The 10,761-nt window shown below is 42.1% G+C and overlaps 1 protein-coding gene across 1 annotated transcript in view; it reads right to left on the reverse strand.

Moving 5' to 3' along the window:
- The window catches only part of LOC112254186 (synaptotagmin-2), an 80,469-nt gene extending 77,963 nt beyond the window's left edge, over positions 1-2,506 (reverse strand). The window contains exon 1 of the mRNA XM_024426491.2: positions 2,135-2,506. The gene's annotated coding sequence lies outside the window, so the exon portion shown is untranslated. The remainder of the gene's footprint in view (positions 1-2,134) is intronic.
- Between the last annotated feature and the right edge of the window lie 8,255 nt (positions 2,507-10,761).

Here is a 10,761-nt window from a genome sequence, read left to right on the forward strand (position 1 = left end):
AATGTCTCATTTGAAAAGGATTTGCCTGTAGATTGTCGACGTGATTAATGACGATGACCACTTGTCTAGCGGTATGATGTTGACATGATCGGTCCAAACAAAGCTATGGTAGATATAACGTGATTTGAAGTCATTTTATTTTATTTGAAGTCATTTTACCCTTTTTGCTTCCAGGTTTAACCCTTTTTGGGTTCCATCTACATGGAACCCATAAGGGTTCTACCTGGAACCAAAAAGTGTTTTTCAAAGGTTTATCCTATGGGGACAGCGGAATAATCCTTTTAGGTTCTACTGTATAGAGGCCTGTGGAGATATAGGAATATTTATTAACGTATATTTTTATGTTGAGTAGGAAAGAAAACAACAATTGACCTCCACGTGCAAGAAATATAGTTGAATTATATAATGTTGCATCTTCCCTTTTGAAGCTCATCCATTTTAATCCAGTTAAACCCCAAACTTTTCTCTCCCTCTTACCCCACCAACCCAAAATAACCCTGACTCCATCTCATGGATTTATAAACGAGTGGTCTTATCACCATCGGCACTGGTACGTATCTCAGTATCCTCCCTCATGACGTGGCCAACTCAGCACTATTCCACTATGTGTGCGTGTGGCTGTGGCTCCTCTGAATCACCTCTGCTGTGCCAAGAGGAGGTGGACTCCTCTGCATCTAAACCAGGATAGTCCTGTCCACATAGTGCCCCTGAGGACCGACAGGCCTGAACATCACCTGATAACACAACAGCACCATAGCATCTTGGAAACATATTCACTTCTCACTGTGGATGTTGCTGCCTTTCAATACAATCATCTTAATCTTGATTTGTAATATAGATGTTCTATCCTTATGCTTATGACTCATGACCAAGGTATGCTTATAAGGAATATGGAATTGCTCAGCTCAGTTGGTAGACCATGTTGCTTTCAATGCCAGGATAGTGGGTTCAATTCCCGGGACCACCCATACATAAAATGTATGCAAGCATGACATAGTTGCTTTGGACAAAAGTGACTGCTCAATAACATATTATACTGTATATTATTATCAGGTATGAGATCTATAAACTGCTGCATTTTCACTGAGTTCCACTTCACCTTACAAACAACGCCCTTCAGAGTGATGCTGATGCGGAAGACTTTGAAATCAGCCCAAGAAAATTAACGCTTTTGTGGAATACGCAGTCAACATAGGCAGTGATGCTGCAACGCCTACAGGTACAAGCTACACATGGTGGAATGGGCCAATGTGGTTGATTTGGTATGAGAAACCTAGCTTTGACAGTTCCGATAACTTTTAAACCATGATGGTACAGTGTAGCAGCTGTTCAGTGCATGGGCCCTTCCAGAATAGCTTGTTCAGCAGAATTGACCTTGCATGCGCCTCTCCAAGCATTGTATTGTACGTATACTGGAACAGGGCTGTTCCTCTCAGGACGAATAAATAAACTGCTGCCATAATCTAATTTGATCAACTATCTACCTTCCATGTTCTCCAACTGTTAGGATAGCAATCTAAACAGAATTGTATCAACATTATGTCAATCTTATATCAACTTGATATCAATGGATTAATAGAACCTGAATTGGTTGTTTGTCATTTTCTCTTGGGTAAAGCAGTTTTATTGCAACAATGTTGAAAAGGCATTTGAAAAGCATTGAGTTGTGACTAAAACACACTCCACCGAACACTCTGGTTACAGTTTAATCAGCATACCTGAAGTGGATTGATTCCATAAGGTGTGAAATATGTTGTTTCAATGTTTTCTAACGTGAATATCCCCATCCCAAGTTTGACTCTTTCACACACATTTTCCACTGTTATGTAAGATGATACTGCAGCACTGTGTGAAGCTACGCACGAGGACTTGGCACAATGCTGAGAGAGAAAGTTCCTCTCTTGCAGCTTCCCTTTCCCTGAAGTGTCTCTCTGTGCATTAAAACCATAGGAATTTACAACTGGGGAAGATATTATCGTCTTCTATAATTACTCTGAGCCTTTCCTTCTCCCACCGCAGTCCTCTAGATAGGCACTGTAATGAGGCATGGTATGGCCGTGACTAAATTATACAAGACCACTGCATTCATCACTGATCATCAAACATGTACATACAGTAAGAAAGTGCACATTACCTGTATCGGAGAGAGCTGCCGTCTCCTGAAAACGAGAGACAGAGGGACTTCTCTCTGTTGTACCTGCAGGACACTTGAGATATGGTCTTAGAAGAATGGGGGAAAAGTATTATCTTGAAGATGAATCGTTTTTTGGTTTACCCCCTATGAAAAAGATAAGCCTATTGTAACTGCTCAGTCCCTGCAGTCACCCCTGGGGATCTCTTCCCAAAAGCCCTCTTCACACACTCTCTCACACATACATACACACACACACACACACACACACAAAAGAGTTGTGGTAGGGCCTGTGCTGCTGAGTTAATCAGTGGGAGAAATGAAAAGAAACACACACGCACATTAACATTCTCTCACACTGCAAATCAGCACCAGCATCAGAGCTATGTGCTGTTTCACTGCTGTATTTCCCGGCACTGCAGCCTCATTGGCTGAAGAGCTACTCAATAAAAATCCTACTTGTCATCAATTGGGTGGTGGGGCTTTTTTATGGCGCACTCTGTACTCTGCTCCTCCTCCTCCTCCTCTCTCATTTTTTTTTCTCTCTCCAGTACACGCAGAGGGGAATGCTGAGCTTTGAAAATTATATGAAGGGTGAAATGGAGGTTGGAGGGTTGGAATGGAGAGGGAGAGTAAGGGAGCGAGGGAAGTGTAAAAGCTGGGAGAATCGATTGGCAGGGAGGAGCGACGTGCCGTGCAGACGCTGAGCCTGGTACAATGCAGGGGCTCAGAGAATCTGGCCGTATGTGCTGCTCTCTCCTCCCGACAACGCTACCTCTATACAGGACCAGAGTGCAGTGAGGTGTGTGAAGCGGGAAAAGGGGGTGCCAATCTCCCAGGGTTGGCTCTGTTGCAGCAGAGCAGTCAGGAAGTTTGTCCAGGCAGCGGCCGTGACGCTACAGCAAACTCTGCTAGAGGAAAAAAAGCTATACTGTCTCTCTCTTTCTTTCTTTCATGCAGGTAATATGCACCTAGTGAATTATTTAAGATGCCAGAGGGAGGGTGGGGTAATCTACATAGATGACAGCTTTGCACACTCTTGATATTCTCTCAACCAGCTTCACCTGGAATGCTTTTCCAACAGTCCTGAAGGAGTTCTCACATATGCAAAGCAGGTGTTGGCTGCTTTTCCTTCACTCTGCGGTCCAACTCTTCCAAAACCATCCCAATTGGGTTGAGGTCGGGTGATTGTGGAGGTCAGCCGATGCAGCACTCCATTACTCTCCTTCTTGGTCAAATAGCCCTTACATAGCCTGGAGGTGTGTAGGGTCATTGTCGTGTTGAAAAACAAATGATAGTCCCAACAAGCGCAAACCAGATGCAATGGCGTATCTCTGCAGAATGCTATGGTAGCCATGCTGTTTAAAGTAATGATGGACTGTCATTTCTCTTAGCTTATTTGAGCTTTTCTTGAGATAATATGGACTTGGTGTTTTACCAAATAGGGCTATCTTCTGTATATATCTTCTGTATCTTCTACCTTGTCACAACACAACTGATTGGCTCAAACGCATTAAGAAGGAAATAGATTCCATAAATTCACTTTTAACAAGGCACATCTATTAATTGAAATGCATTCCAGCTGACTACCTCATGAAGCTGGTTGAGGGAATGCCAAGCGTGTGCAAAGCTGTCATCATGGCAAAGGGTGGCTACTTTGAAGAATGTCAAATATAACATTTTTTTATTTGTTTAACACTTTTTTGGTTCCTACATGATTCCATATGTGTTATTTCATAGTTTTGATGTATGAATTTGATTCAATTTAAAGACAGTTTTTTGTCATTTGGCTCAGACTTAACCAATTTAAATTAAGTTTTATTTGTGTTAGGGTTAGGGTTATGGACAAAAATAGGGGGTGTCATGTCATCTACCAAATCATCATAAAGGAACTCACAGACTGCATATTGATCTTTATCAATGTATTGATAATAGCACATGGATAATAACTCAAATATATTGCCTCCATATAATAATTGTTTGAGAGGCCCTACATGTTCTTCTGCTCTTGATATAGTAGCCAGTGCCCCAGCTGTGGTGAGCTTTTATGGAAGATGAATACAGAGACATTGGTGTGACCGCCAGTTTCACCATTAGACTTATTGCACCATCTGGGCACAGTGCCAGAACCTTAAACGAATAGCAGCCAGACAGACAGGCAGGCAGCCTTCCATGTCCAGGATGTAACAGGCCATTTAATTTCCTTTAGCGATACCCTTGACGCAGGAGCCATCAGCCCTGGCCCACTGCATTACCAGTGATTAAAACAATGCAACCCAGTATTACAGAGCTACAGCTAAACCAAAATTAAGTTCCCATTCCACAACTATGGTCATAGGCCTACCTCATTCACTGCACTGTGAGTCTTGAACTAGCTTGTTTTTTAAGGTACAGTGAGGTGATCTCATAGTTTAGTGAAGAAGGAGCACTAGTGCACACCAATTTAGTGAGTGCTTCACTAATTACTAATTAATCATGTAGCACTGACTTTAAGACACTGGATGGACTGCAGTCGATCAGCATTAAGATTGTCACTGAAGTTTGATAGATAAAACCATTTATGTACCAAACCTTTGGTTTATGGTTTCTGTTCACATAGGATAGTGAGAGAGCGAGAGAGAGAAAGGGGGAGAGTCTCAATTGCATATTCCTTGTGTCCTCTCTCATTGCCTCATTCTCAAAACCCATTGGAGAAGGTTAGGATCTCTGGCTTTCTCATCCAATGGGTTTTGAGAAGGAGGCGAGGAGAGGGGATGTGAGTAGTATGCACTCGGCAAATACTGGTTGCAATGAATAACAATGTAACGTTCATCGTTGTATGAAGAAGGAGTGGACCAAAGCGCAGGGTGGTACGCGTTCATGATAATTTATTTAAACTGAACACTGAGACAAAGTAACAAAAGGGCACAAAACGAAACAGTTCTGTCTGGTGCAGACACAAAACAGAAAACAACTACCCACAAAACACAGGTGTGAAAAAGCTGCCTAAGTATGATTCTCAATCAGAGACAATGATAGACAGCTGCCTCTGATTGAGAACGACACCTGGCCAAACACAAAGAAATACAAAACATAGAAAATGAACATAGAATGCCCACCCAAATCACACCCTGACCAAACCAAAATAGAGACATAAAAAGCTCTAAGGTCAGGGCGTGACAAACAGGAAATAATAAAATACAACAATGGATAAAGAAATAAACTGGAAATGGAAGACAAAAGTACTCAAAAGCCTGAAATAAGGCAAGAATTAACATGGTAGAGATAAAAAATTTAAAAACACAGCAAACAGAGGACATAGAAGGCACAGCATGTGGGTATGTATGGGTGTATATGTGGGGGGAGCGGGGTTGTGATGGAAGAGGTGTTCGTGTTTGTGAAAATGGTTGCAAAAGCCAGAGCCAATGTGTGTCTGCGAGCAGGAGTTGTGACAAAGAGTTTTCAACTTTGTGCAGATATGGGATATACATTTTAAAATAAATTACAAATACAGTTTATTTATTTATGTATTGTCTTATCATGATGGAACAGTCTCCAACCCTATATCCTAGACACCCACCCAAGTGACCCACACACTGAGGAGTCCTTATCTGTTTTATGGGCCTACTGCAAGTAGCCTATATGTAGCCAAGACAGAAAGACAAACATGGTCAGAGACACACTAAAGCAGCACCGCCCCCTCAAGAGTCTAAGACTGTCTGGCAAGGTTGGTCCAACAAAGCCAAAGCACCTTGATGGGTGAGCATAATATACAAGGAATCTCTCAAAGCTGCTAATAAGAACCTTGACAACCTTTTACCTAGCTGGTGGGAATTCTGGTGGAGTACCCCCACCCAGGTAGTGGCCGTGCTGGCAACACTAGCTGCAATAACTCACGGGAAGGGGGTCACACTCAGACAATTGAGGGGGCAAATTATTGTGGCCCTGGTGGGACAAAAAAACAGAATGGTCTGACTGCTCAGAGGTGCCTGGGAAAATGGGCACAACAGGAGACCAGCGTGTGTGTGTTTCGGGAGAAAGGGGTGTATCCAAACTCCATCAGCTAGGACTAGACATTGGTTAATCAAATCTCCCCAATTTGGCATGCCTTCTCAAACAGCTACAACTGTATTCGCATTCACACATCAAGTCTTCTCTTGAGTTGGGCTCGGGGTTGGAACAACTGTTGAACATCTGAGCTTGTGTATGTTTGTGAGGGAGGGGTGGGGAGAGTGTGTGTTTGTAACCTACATCTGTTCTTATAGGGCAATGATGTTAAGGACAGTATAGGATGAATCACAATTATTTGCCAAAATAATAATTGTTTGGTGAAAATGTAATTTTTGTCATGTCAATCCTGGTTATAGGTAACAATCCTTCGTTAGAAGGGCCTACATTATTATGCATATTTTTCATTAATTGTGGAAATAAAATAAGATATGTAACAATTGTTTATATATAGTGTATAAATATATTTTCTATAACTATATAAAGTTTAATTGAAGTGAGTGTGTTGGAAATGCTTTTGGCTGTTTGTCTGCTTCTGTTCTGTAGGTGATCTAGTGTGCTCTTTTCAAAGGATGGGTACCAGTCTCTGGGGGGGCTCTGGGATCCGGGTGGGCAGGGGAGGTCTGCCAGTCACTAGGAGGACAACCCAACTTGGGATGGGGGGAAGTTTTAGCGAGTAGTAGAGAACAATTGGAGGTTTACTCAGTAGCAGTGTAAATATCATGGTACAGCTATATGGACACTCAATCGTAAAGGTACTTTTTAATTGTACTGTAAGTTTACAAACATAAACCCTGCAAAAAAAGAAATGTCTTCTCACTGTCAACTGCGTTTATTTTCAGCAAACTTAACATGTGTAAATATTTGTATGAACATAACAAGATTCAACAACTGAGATCCCTCACCCTCCAACAGGTCCCAGAGGTGCTCAATGGGATTGAGATCCGGGCTCTTCGCTGGCAATGGCAGAACAATGACATTCCTGTCTTGCAGGAAATCACACACAGAACGAGCAGTATGGCAGGTGTCATTGTCATGCTGCAGGGTCATGTCAGGATGAGCCTGCAGGAAGGGTACCACATGAGGGAGGAGGATGTCTTTGCTGTAATGCACAGTGTTGAGAATGCCTGCAATGACAACAAGCTCATTCCAGTGTTACGGTCATTCCTTCGACGATAAACACGAATCCGACCATCACCACGGCTGAGACAAAACCGCGACTCGTCTGTGAGGAGAACTTTTTGACAGTCCTGTCTTGTCGAGCGATGGTGGGTTTGCGCCCACAGTCAACGTTGTTGCCGGTGATGTCTGGTGAGGACCTGCCTTACAACAGCCCTACAAGCCCTCAGTCCAGCCTATTGCAGACATTCTGAGGACTGATGGAGGGATTGTACATTCCTGGTGTAACTCGGGAAGTTGCTGTTGCCATCCGGTAACTGTCCTGCAGGTGTGATGGGGCGGCAGGGTAGCCTAGTGGTTAGAGCGTTGGACTAGTAACCGGAAGGTTGCAAATTCAAACCCCCGAGCTGACAAGGTACAAATCTGTCGTTCTGCCCCTGAACAGGCAGTTAACCCACTGTTCCTAGGCCGTCATTGAAAATGAGAATTTGTTCTTAACTGACTTGCCTAGTTAAATAAAGGTAAAATAAATAAAAAATGTTTGGATGTACCGATCCTGTGCAGGTGTTGTTACATGTGGTCTGCCACTGCGAGGATGATAAGCTGTCCATCCTGTCTCCCTGTAGCGCTGTCTTAGGCGTCTCACAATATGGACATTGACATTTATTTCCATGGCCACATCTGCAGTCCTCATTCCTCCTTGCAGCATAAGGCATGTTCATGAAGATGAGCAGGGACCCTGGACATCTTTCTTTTGGTGTTTTTCAGAGTCTGTCAACGTAACGACCGTTCCACAGGTGCATGTTCATTAATTGTTTATGGTTCATTGAACAAGCATGGGAAACAGTGTGTAACCCTTTACAATGAAGATCTGTGAAGTTATTTGAATTTTTGTCAATTATCTTTGAAAGACAGGGTCCTGAAAAGTTTATTTTTTTGCTGAGTTTATATTATAAAAAACAGAATTGAAACTTATAACTCATTATGGTAAATAAGAATAGCCAGTTATAATTGTAATGGCTTAGCAGATAATAAGAAAAGACTATCAGTATTTACATTGCTAAAAAGAGAATGAATATTTTGGCAAAAAACTGCACGGAGCCTTCACCGTGCGCTGCCACTTTAAGAGCACATCAGCAGTCAAGAGGAGAAAATAAAGATCGCTTTTCTGGCTCTGTGTGGAAGCTCTCGTTTTGGCACGGCAGTCTGACAGTGTGTGCAACTCTTTGCAGAAGTCTTGTTGATTTTCAGCGTGTTCAGTTTGTGAAGTGTTTATGTCAATCACCAGATATGCCTCTCTAGGTTGTGGTTGTAATCTTTTGGGACCGCTCCTGTCAATGATCGCATAGATTAGTAGCAACATTGTTGCAAAGCTTTGACAAACAAACCATCAGGTGTATCAGACGGACAGACAGTGCCACTGTAAGCCTAAAGTCAACAGCTAAGACTCTCTCTCCCCCCCCTTTCAAATTCCAGGGTTTTTCTTTATTTTTACTATTTTCTACACTGTAGAATAATAGTGAAGTCATCAAAACTATGAAATAACACAATTCCATATTATGGCAAGAACAACTCAAATAAGAAAAGAGAAATGATAGTCCTTTACTTTAAAACATGAAGTCAATCAATGCGGAAAATGTCAAGAACTTTGAAAGTTTCTTCAAGTGCGGTTGCAAATCCATCAAGCACTATGATGAAACTGGTTCTCATGAGGACCACCACAGGAAAGGAACACCCAGAGTTACCTCTGCTGCAGAGGATAAGTTCATTAGAGTTAACTGCACCTCAGATTGCAGCCCAAATAAATGCTTCACAGAGTTCAAGTAACAGACACATCTCAACATCAACTGTTCAGAGGAGACTGTGTGAATCAGGACTTAATGGTCGAATTGCTACAAAGAAACCATTACAAAAGGACACCAATAAGAAGAGACTTGCTTGGGCCAAGAAACACGAGCATTGGACATTGGACCGGTGGAAATCTGTCCTTTGGTCTGATGAGTCCAAGATATTAGATTTTTGGTTTCAACAGTCATGTCTTTGTGAGATGCTCAGTAGGTAGACGGATGATCTCCGCATCTGTGGTTCCCACCATGAAGCATGGAGGAGGAGGTGTGATGGTGTGGGGGTGCTTTGCTGGTGTCACTGTCAGTGATTTATTTAGAATTCAAGGCAAACTTAACCAGCATGGCTACCACTATTCTGCAGCGACACGCCATCCCATCTGGTTTGCGCTTAGTGCAACTATCATTTGTTTTTCAACAGGACAATGACTCAACACACACCTCCAGGTTGTGTAAGGGCTATTTGACCAAGAAGGAGAGTTATGGAGTGCTGCATCAGATGACCTGGCCTCCACAATCACCCAACCTAAACCCAATTGAGATGGTTTGGGATGAGTTGGACCAGACTGTTGGAAAAGCATTCCCCGTGAAGCTGGTTGAGAGAATGCCAAGAGTGGGCAAAGCTGTCGTCAAAGCAATGGGTGGCTACTTTGAAGAATCTAAAATATATTTAAAAAAAAAAAAATACTCCATGATTCCATATTCATAGTTTTGATTCATAGTTTTGGTAGGGTTAGGGAAAAATAAGGAAAATACATTAAAAATATATATTTAACAAGAAATATATGGGGGATTGGAAAGGATGCAGATAATTACACTGATAGAAGCCACAATCTGCAATATTAAAGTTGATCTACTCCCTACATGTATTATTTTTAATGGTTTTACACGTCATTTCAACCCAGATAGTCAATGTTTTTTTCATCCAACTTTTAACCTTAAAAACATGGTGACTTCATGTTAGTTGACAATTCAACCAAATGTAAATCAAAACTAGATGTTGCACTGACTTCTGTCCACTGTGGGTTCACTGTAATAGAAATAGCCTCTACCTTTTGTCATTTCCAAGTAAGGACACTAGAGGGAGCTGTTGTTGAGTGGTTCTCTTGTACCAACCATGCCTTCAGACACTGGTCACCTCTCTCTCCAACTCTCTTAAAGACATAATGTCATCCAGCAACCATATCCAAATGCTTCATATTGTCATCACTGGCAACAATCTACATATCTCTGGCAACACAGCCTCTTATCACTATGCCAATAACTCCATGACTGTGTGAGGATGAGACAGATACATAGCCCGCTGGAGGGCCAGTCATACTGTTGCTACACTTGTACCTTTTTGTGTGTGAGCCAAAGTGCCCAAGTGTGGACACGCTCTTATGCCTCTTGATTTAGCAGGGGTGTTGTTGCCCTGTTTTCTTTTTTTCAGTTCTGTATTCTTCTTGGCTGGATTCATAGGAGATTAATCGAGTGCCAGGACAGTGTGTAGACTGATACCTGATCAGCTTGGATTCAACCCATAAAATGCCACTGTAATATCAGATCATATCATGTGATAAACAAGTTAAAGAGTGACTACTGTGTACTGCACATACACATACTGTATATTATACAAATACATGACAAAATCCTTGTAAGGAAATAATCTGCTGGCCTTGCCATAACTTTTCCTCTTCC

This window comes from Oncorhynchus tshawytscha, unplaced genomic scaffold, assembly GCF_018296145.1.
Source record: "Oncorhynchus tshawytscha isolate Ot180627B unplaced genomic scaffold, Otsh_v2.0 Un_contig_1824_pilon_pilon, whole genome shotgun sequence".
In the NCBI taxonomy this organism is placed as follows: domain Eukaryota; kingdom Metazoa; phylum Chordata; class Actinopteri; order Salmoniformes; family Salmonidae; genus Oncorhynchus; species Oncorhynchus tshawytscha.